A 9,643-nucleotide genomic window follows, 5' to 3' on the forward strand; every position below is an offset into this window, starting at 1 on the left:
AATAATAGAAATATACTGAGAATGATATTAAGTTTTGTGGGAAAACAGCTTCTCACACAATTTTCGCAAGAGAACGAAACCATGTCCGTCATTTTAATAATACACGGATATTAGCCTGTATAATTTTGTACATGTCCTTGAATCTAATCTTCCACCTTGCTTTGCAAATAATAATTTTATATTTGTAGAATAAATTAATTTACATAATATTTCTAGTTGTGTACTTAATGACATAAAATATCTTTGAAATATTCATTAGCAATTGGTAAGTAAAATAAAGAATGTAGCCAATTCTGAAAATGAGTTTTTGAAGAACTAAGATGTAGATAAAGACAAATTCTTAGAACTTCTCTTGTTTTCTCCACTTGTACTTTCAAGTAAAGGTAAGATATTCACTGGCAAATGAAATATATTTGGAGTTTTAAGAAAAAACTTGTTATTTTTTCTAGTTTTCCAACTACCTCTATCATACTTGGCGGTGTTGTGGCAACTCCCTTGTGCAGACCAACCAAACTTGCATAAATTGAGTGATACATGTCATTACCATGGGTTCATTTGATTCATTAACATCTTTGAGCAGTTCATTGTCTACCACTTCTTTGATTTTTTTCTGGAAAATGCATGCTTGTCCATTTTGATAGATTAAGAACTTCCTTGTCAATAAACATGTAATGTGTTGGTCTCCTCCTTGTCAACAATTCCAAAAGTAAAATTCCATAACTGTATACATCTCCTTTTGTTGAAAATTTTCCATTGACTCCATACTCTGTAGTATAATATTATTAATTTCAATTCTTAATTTACATATGAAATACTAACATAAAATAAAAACAATCAAAGGTAATCTGATATAAAAAAAATTGTACCTAGTGCAAAGTGGCCAATACTCTATAGCATACTATTACTAATTCTAATTCTTAATTTATAGATGAATACTAATATAAAATAAAATCATAATCAAAGGTAATGTGATATGAAAAATTTAGTACCTAGTGTAGAGTAGCCAATAGATCCCTTTAGTACATTTGCAAAAGTCAATGAAATTATTGAATTCTCAAATAATAGTTTTGTAATACTGAAGTGAACTACATGTGGAGTCATATCATTGTCTAACAGCACATTACTAGGCTTTAGGTCACAATGAATGACTTTCACAAAGCAATGATGACATAGATATTCCATTCCTTGTGCTATCTCCTTTGCTATTTTTAATTGATCAGCCAAATTCAATTTGCATTCTTCTTCTTCCTCAGGATATAAACATCTATCCAAACTTCCATTTGACATAAGTGGAAGAACCAATGCTTTAAAATCAAGGTTAGAACAAGATGAAATGATTTTGATCACATTACGATGTTAGACTCTTTTTAGCACATTACATTCCCTTTGAAAACTTTGAAGAGCATTTTCATCATTTAGATTGAGAACTTTAATAGTAATAGGTGTACTGTCATTGATAATTCCTCTATAAACAGCTCCAAAACTGCCAACTCTTGCAAGATTGGTTTGGCTAAACCCACTGGTTGCATCTTCAAGTTCTATATATGAAATCCTTTCAGGCCCAATGTTGAGATTTGGCATATTTTGATTTGTACGCCTCCTATAGAAAATTAGATGCAGTACAGAAGACAGAATGATGATTCCAATAGTAATCGCAACTGCTATTATCACCTTCTTATCGAGAAAGAACTTCTTTTGTTTGGAATCAGAGCATGCTTGTAATTCAATTCAACTACCACAGAGGCCAAGATTTCCAGAAACTGCTCACTGATGAATTCTTGCAAAAACTCCTTTCTTTGGAACTTCCCCTGTTATGTTTTTTAAGAAAGATTGATATTTTGAAGTGTTTTTCTTTCTTTGCAGCCCACTGGGATTGCACCTGATAAATTTTTTTTTGACAAATCAATAGATTCAACATTTCTTAGAATTGCGAGTGATGTTGGTATTGGACCATCAAGAAAATTCATTGAAAGATTCAAATACTGCAAGTTTGTGCAACTTGATAGTGCAGCTAGAATATTTCCTGAGAAGTAGTTGAGAGACATACCTATACCTTGGACCATTACAATTTTAGTCATTACCAAAATAGAACGTTGTAAAAGATTGCTAGAAATATTGAAATAAAATTGGATATTTATAAGACCTGACCATTCAAGAGGTATATTTCCCTCTAGTCTATTATGTGCCAAGTCTACCAACTCCAAAGTGATACATCTCCCTAAACTTGAAGGAAGTTTCCCAGATAATATATTGTGATGAAGAACAAGCCGTCTCAGCTGTGGAAGATTACCAAGACTTTCTAGAATTTGGCCTGAAATCATGTTTTAACTTAATGACAATAGCCCAAGTTGTTTTGCATGACCAAAGCTTTGTGGAATTCGTCCATCTAAATTATTTCTGTTCAAACATAACACTTGAAGATTGGGAAGGTGACTGAATGCTAATGGAATGGAGCCATTAGACTTATTATCAGATAAATCTAATGTTAGCAGCTTTGTGAGGTTTCCAATGCCACTTGGTAGGTTTCCCTCAATTTGATTAGAGTCCAGCGCAAAATAAAAATGATGACTCGATAACTGACCAATAGGATAATTCCATGACAATTGTAGATACTCTAGAGAGGAGCAATTGGATAAGGCTGTTAGATGATTATCCCATAAGAAAAGGTGTCGAAGATGGAGCAATTTTCCCAACTCAAATGGAATGTGGCCAGTTAATTGGTTCCTATCTAGTTGCAACTCTTGGAGAAGACTTGTTGGTGTCCAAGTGCAATACAACTAGTGATGCCAGGCTTCCTAGAGAAGGTGGGATTGTGCCTGTTAGCTAGTTTACTTCTAAATAGAGGAACTCCAAGTGTGAAAGAAGGCCAAGCTCAGAAGGTATGCTTACCGTTCATCGGTTATATGACTCCTGTCAAGTTGTTAGTGTTGAGATAAACCACTCTGAGTTGAGTAAGCATACAAAGTTCATCAGGAATATCACCATGCAACTCGTTTTCCTCCAACTCCAAGTCAACTAACGAGGACTGCAACTTTGATAGTTTAGCTTCAAAACAAACATTATATCGCCGTGTAGTTCATTTCTCCTCAACTTCAAGCGAACTAAGGATGACAGGTTTCCTAGAGAAGGTGGGATAGTGCCCATTAGCTGGTTTACCCCTAAGAGAAGGATCTCCAATTGTGAAAGGAGGCCAAGCTGTGGAGGTATACTTCCACTCAGATGGTTGTAGGATAGTATGAGACGTTGCAAAGAGCGGCAGTTAGCAAGAGTGGAGGGAATGGAGCCTTCCAATTTATTCACAGACAATCTAAGTATTCTGAGGTGAAAAAGCTTCCCCGGTTGAGGAGGAATGTGGTCATCAAAGTTGTTATTCTTGAGAATAGGGTTAAGGTATGGGTTTACATCATTGTTAGAATTATGTTTAAGGTTAGGATTTGTATTATGGTTAGCACTTTGGATAACAACATAGTGTTAGAATTATGATTTTTAAAATGACATTTTATCACTTAGCATTAATAATAAAAATAATCATAATTTTAGCCTTGATTTGAGTACACTATAATCATAATTTAAAATTTATATTTTCTATCATACATATTTGAAAAAATTGTTATTTAATAACTAAAGCTATTTAATTTATAATTGAAAAATAGAAAAAATAAATAAATTAATTAAAGAATTTTTTATTAACCATAGATTTATAAAAAATAAAGTAATTTTCTTCCATTCAACATTAACAAGTGTGTCCTCACTGCAAGTTGAATAAATTTTTCAATTAACAATATAACTTTTGTTATAAAATATATTTTTCATTTCAACCATTGCTTATGTTTTTCTTCATTTACTTCAATTTTTCTTTATAGTCTATTGGTAAATCTTTTGATAAGTAGCTCAATAAAATCATTTCCATTTTCTCCAACAAAATTCAACTTTCTTCAAAAACTAAATATGCCACATTATAGATATCTAAATCTAGATAATCAACATATAAATCTCATAGTGTTTTGATTAGCTATAAAATGTTACAATTTCAAAACATTACAAGTAGGTATTTTAATAGTTGAGAAGGTGCTACTTCAAAAAAGGAGAAACAAATAGTAAATCATATAAAAAATTAAAATTTATTTTTAGCACTAAAGGAGAGAGTCATATTCAAGAAGATGTAATTTTGTTTTTAAAATCTTTATATTTGATAGGGAAATTTTAATAACAGAAAAAACTATTGGTTTATGATAAATTTGACTTTGAGTACTTACACAAGAAAAGATATACATTGAAAACCAATATTTCTTTTTTCATATACTAGCTATTGTATCATCACAAAATGGATGCACTCACCTTTTAAGACCTTTTACATCCCTCTTCATAATACCCCTCGTTGAGCCATGGATATGTCTATGCTTGATCCCCCTTTTGCTCCTCTTCTTGCATCTTTATAGTTTATCTCTCTAGTACTTCTTCTTTCTATGGCACCTAGGACTGGACCTTTAGGACTAGGTCTGCTCAGGTCAACCTAATCTGGACCAGGTTGACTTAAGTCAAACTAGTTTGGAATAGGTTGTTCGAGGTCAACCTAGTCCTCCCAGCTTGACCTAGGCCCCAAGTTCTTGATCTCAGGGCTTGAAACGTGGTTTAGGGCACCTAGGTAACATGATAGGTCATCAGACAAAAAAAAGTATGCTCAAGATGAAAGATAAGGGGTGATGATCCACCTCACTTAATATGTTGGTTTATGTTTGTTTGTAATGATGATGATCCATTTGTTTGGTCAAGGAACTTAAGGTGCCTATATAAACCTAAGTTCACTTAGACCTAGCAATCTTGCATTTTTGTTATTTTAGCTAATAAAATGATTCTTGGTGTTTTTTATCAGTCATTACACCCTATTAGAATCCTAAGAGTTGCAAATGTCCAAGTCATTAAGTCCTAGGAAGCAATAGTTGAAAATTTTATTTTTACAATAATTATTACTAGCAACTTTTATTAACTTTTGCTAAAAAATTACAGTTCATCTTGTAACTAATCCATCCAAAAATTAGTTGGAATGATATATTTAGATCCTAACACCCTTAAGGAAGTTAGAGGTGTGATGTGGTGTACGTTCAAGTAGTTTTGCACAAGGAATACATAATTTTTTTGAGGATTTATTGGTTGTATGGAACTACACAGATTGGGAAATTGAATCGACTTGCATCAATTGATTGGTCTTTGATTCCTAGTCCCATTGAATTTGATCTCATATTAATAGGTTAATTTTGAAGAAAATTATTGCAGTTTTGTTGTGAGTGGTACAAGAAAGCCTAAAATTAAGGGTTTCCATGAAGATGTGGCCCTTGTAAGGAAACTTGCAGGAAAAAAATGTAACCATTTCCACCTAACCCATAATAGGTCTAAAATAAATATGTAATTACAATCCATATGTAAGAGAATAGACAACATACTCACAAAAATTGTGACACAAGATATACCTTGGGAAACCCTCATTAAGGGAAAACCATAGCCTCCAAAAGCATCCATCACCATGTATTATTCAATAAGAAAACCATTGCAATAAAACCATGGAAGCCTTCAAAGCCATAGCCACTACCAAACAATCCATGTGAACAACCATGAATCCACACATCCCATGCCATGCTTCCAACCTTCACAAATGCTCCCTTTGCTAACCTGTCAAGCCTTGTCCCACTCGAATCTTGCCCTTTTCCCTTCTTCTTCTCACACCAACAACTACATCTGTGGTTACTTATATAGTAGAAAGTCCCACAAAACCACCAAGTGGTATTACATAAACCATGTGCTAAAACCATGTGCTACCTAACCCATTCATCCCACATATAATATTGGAACTTTAGTTTTTTCCCCTAATATTAAATAATTACATGAAATATTATCACAATGTTACAATACAACTCATCAAGTATATCCCATGGGAATCATTACATGTTGCATGTTTATCTAGTTGCAACATTACATAATAAAATAAAATAATACAATATAACAATATTATGCAATGTGTGCAGCACCCATTATCTCAACAACGCTAACCTGTATTTCCACAATTATTTTATCATGGCCCTCCAAAATTTGTAAGGTTAGGGTATGTAATTTAATATTCCTAAGTGGTGGATTTCTTTTAGAGGATCTAGGGGTCCTATGAATGTGCCCTAGATTGAATATTTTCATGTATTCAGTCAAGAAATTCAAGAATTTGAGTATAGGGCTTGAAATGAGTTGATACAACTTGGTGATTGGTCATTTAATGGTGAAATAAGTTAGGTTTGACTTCTAAACCAGTAAACTGTACCTAGGTACCTCCATTTGTTCATTCCAAGTGTTCCATGCTTAATTTGGCCAATTAGGCATATCAGGCTCTTGTAGGCTCAGGGGTGTTTGAGCATGTTGGAAAGTTGGTATTTGGAGGAATAATATAACTTCGAAAAGGGTATCTAAAACCCTTTTTTTTGGCCATGTTCTATGGGAAAATACAAATTTAATGTCTTGAAACTAGTAAAAAGGCTATAAGGAGAATTAGGCTTGTTAAGAGCAATTTTGCATTGTGAAAGTTGGGGAAGCCAGAGTTTAGTAGAAATATAATCCTTGAGTTTCCTTTGGAATGTTTCAAGTGTTTTTTTGGTCTAGGGAATAGATAGGAGTCTATTTCCTAGTTTGTGTTCATTTTCCCATTGTTGATCCCTAGAGTCACTAAGAGGGAAAGTTGTCTTGGAAAGTAGAAGATTGGATAGAAGTTTGTGATTGTTTGGAAGATTGTTAAAAGGATTCATTGTGAGATTTATAAAATTTGATAAGGGAGAGTTACCTTAAGGGTATTGAAGATGTGGTTTCACTAAGCTTTTGTTGTGATCAGTCTACATGAAGTTGTATCAGAGCCACTACGTATCTTTAGGGAAAGAATGATGGTAGAAGGAGAAGATATCCCTTTGAGGATAACCAATGTTGAGTTGGAAAAGATAATAAAAGTATAGATGGCTAAGAGAAAGGTAGTTAGAGAAGAAAACAAAGCAATGAAAAGAGAAATTGATAAGTTGAAGGGGCAAGTATGAAGAGGAGACCATGAGGAGTCTAAAGAAGAGGAGGAGGAGGAGGAGAATTGCCTGAAGATTAGAGGATATAGATGGTAGGAAGGAATGACAAAGGGGACTTATATATGTTTGATGGGAAGTTGGAACCTGAGGGATGCATGGAATGATTGGAGGCTCTTGAAAACCATTCAGAAGAGGAGGAGGAGGAGGAGGAGAATTACATAACATGTGTGAAGATCGGAGGATCATGGGAGCAGCCCTATAGATGGTAGGAAGAAAGACAAAGGGGACTTACCCATGTTTGATGGGAAGTTGGAACCTGAGGTATGCATGGAATGGTTGGAGGCTCTTGAAAACCATTTTGAAGTAGAGGAGATATCTATAAATTAGCGAGTGAAAATGGAAAAAGACAAGTTGAAAGGGCTAGCCCTAAGTCGGTGGAACTTCCTCCAAAATGAAAGTGTAGAGGAAGAGAAGCAAACCATTGCAACATGGAAGAGGATGATGGTAGAAATCATGAAGTAGTTTGTCCATTTTGATTATGAATTGATGCTCCACAAAAGGCTACTTAATCTTAAGTAGAAGGACATGGATGTAAGTATCTACAATCAAGAATTTCATACCTTGACTCTTAGGTCTAAATTGTATGAGAATGAAAAGAAAAAACTTGTAAGGTACATTAATGGGCTTAGGTATAATATATAAGATGAGCTAACCTTGGTGTTAGTGGAATCAATCCATAAGTGTTACTAACTCACCCTCAGGATTCAAGAAAAGAAAATGAGGAAAGGTGAACAAAATAATAGAGGAAGAGGAAACACTTTTAGAGGAAGGGAAAGATTTCATGGAAGATGAAACTAACCAAGACACCAAGGAAATGCTAGCAATAGTCAAGGAGAAGAAGGAAATAATAGTATTAGAGGTTCCTTTAGGGGGTAGAAGACCAAATCCAAGAGGAAAATTTGGAGGGAGAAAAACATGTGTGTTCATTGGAAGATGTTTCTATTGTACTTAGGTTCCATACACCAATCCTTTAGGTGGTCATTAAAGATAGGTGTAGCCAACCAAGGAGAAAGAAGGATCCAATTGATCCAAGATGAGGATTTCCAAAGTACCACTTCATTTCATACTATGGCATCTTCTTCAAGACATGCAGGCCCAAAGATAATGGAGAGATTGATGTTCAATAGATCACTCTTGATAGTACTCAACCAAGAACTTCCTCAAAGTAAGTTTATCTTCTAGAGAACCTATAAGGTGGAAGGAAAGGTATATAAAGTGATTTTTGGTTCAAGATCTACTAAAACTTTAGCCTCTTTTGAGATGGTGAATAAACTAGGTTAAGAAATTAATTCCAATCCAAATGCTTATCAGGTTTCTTGGCTAAGTAAGGAGTAGTATACCTTAGTAAATGAGAAATGTTGTGTTGAGTTTTAGATTGTAGAATATAGTGATAAAGTAATGTGTGAAATTGTGGATATGGATGCTTTCCATCTCTTTCTCAGTAGGCCTTGACAATATGACACAAATGCCCAACATGAAGGAAAGACTAATGTGTGCACCTTAACCAAAGATGTGGAATCTTACAACATGAAACCATTGGTATGAGAACCTAAGGATAAGAGAACCTATTGTCATGTTAGTGGGTGAAAAGGAATTCTTGAAAGGACTAAAAGAGGATAAAGTGTCATGTTTTCCTATTCTAATGAAACCTAAGGAAAACATGCTTAGGAAGGAGAGGAAAACACAAGAAACCTAGAGGAGATTTGGCCCAAAGGAAGTTGCAAACTTTTTAGACTAGTATAAAGGGATAGTTAGTGATGAGAAGATAGATACTTTATCACTTAACAAGGAGATTAGCCATTAGATAGACCTTATTCCTAGCTCTACACTACCCAACAAGGATGCCAACAAACTGACCCTTGGACAAAATATTGAAGTAGTAACGCAAATCCAAGTATTATTAGAGAAAGGATTCATAAGTAAGAGTACCAAAATTTGTATTGTTCCAGTAGTACTAGCTCCTAAGAAGGAAGCTACATGGAGACTATTTATTGACTCTAGAGCCATAAACAAAATAACCATTAGATATAGGTTCCCAATTCCTAGAATAGAGGATCTCATGGAATGTTTGCAAAATGAAAGGTATTTTTCCAAGATTGACTTGAAGAGTGGCTACCACCAAATCAGAATTACAGAGGGGATGAGTGGAAAACTACTTTCAAGACCAATGAAGGATTGTCTGAATGGATTGTTATGCCTTTTGGCCTATCTAATGCTCTAAGCACCTTTATGAAATTGATGAATGAAGTCCTTAATCCTTTCATAATTTTTTTCATAATTTTTTATTTAGATGATATCTTGATTTTTAGAAAGGATAAGGATTAACATTTAACACATCTTGATATGGTACTAAAGAGGCTACATGATGAGTAGTTGAAGATCAATTTGGATAAATGTGTGCTTTTGTAAGAAAATCTTGTGTTCCTTGGGTTTTTCATCTCGAAAAAAAAACTTAAGATGGATCCCTCTAAGGTTGAAGCCATATTGATTTGGCCTAATCCAAATTTTTTTGATGAGGTAAAGAGTTTCCATGGCCTTGC

At 34.2% G+C, this 9,643-nt stretch overlaps 1 pseudogene; it reads right to left on the bottom strand.

The window, feature by feature from the left end:
- Positions 1 to 315: 315 nt before the first annotated feature.
- On the bottom strand, positions 316 to 4,367 carry LOC149561172 (uncharacterized; annotated as a pseudogene).
- Between the last annotated feature and the right edge of the window lie 5,276 nt (positions 4,368 to 9,643).

The sequence above is a fragment of the Cupressus sempervirens genome, chromosome 4, assembly GCF_028749045.1.
Source record: "Cupressus sempervirens isolate cs-2001-9-10 chromosome 4, ASM2874904v1, whole genome shotgun sequence".
Classification (NCBI taxonomy): domain Eukaryota; kingdom Viridiplantae; phylum Streptophyta; class Pinopsida; order Cupressales; family Cupressaceae; genus Cupressus; species Cupressus sempervirens.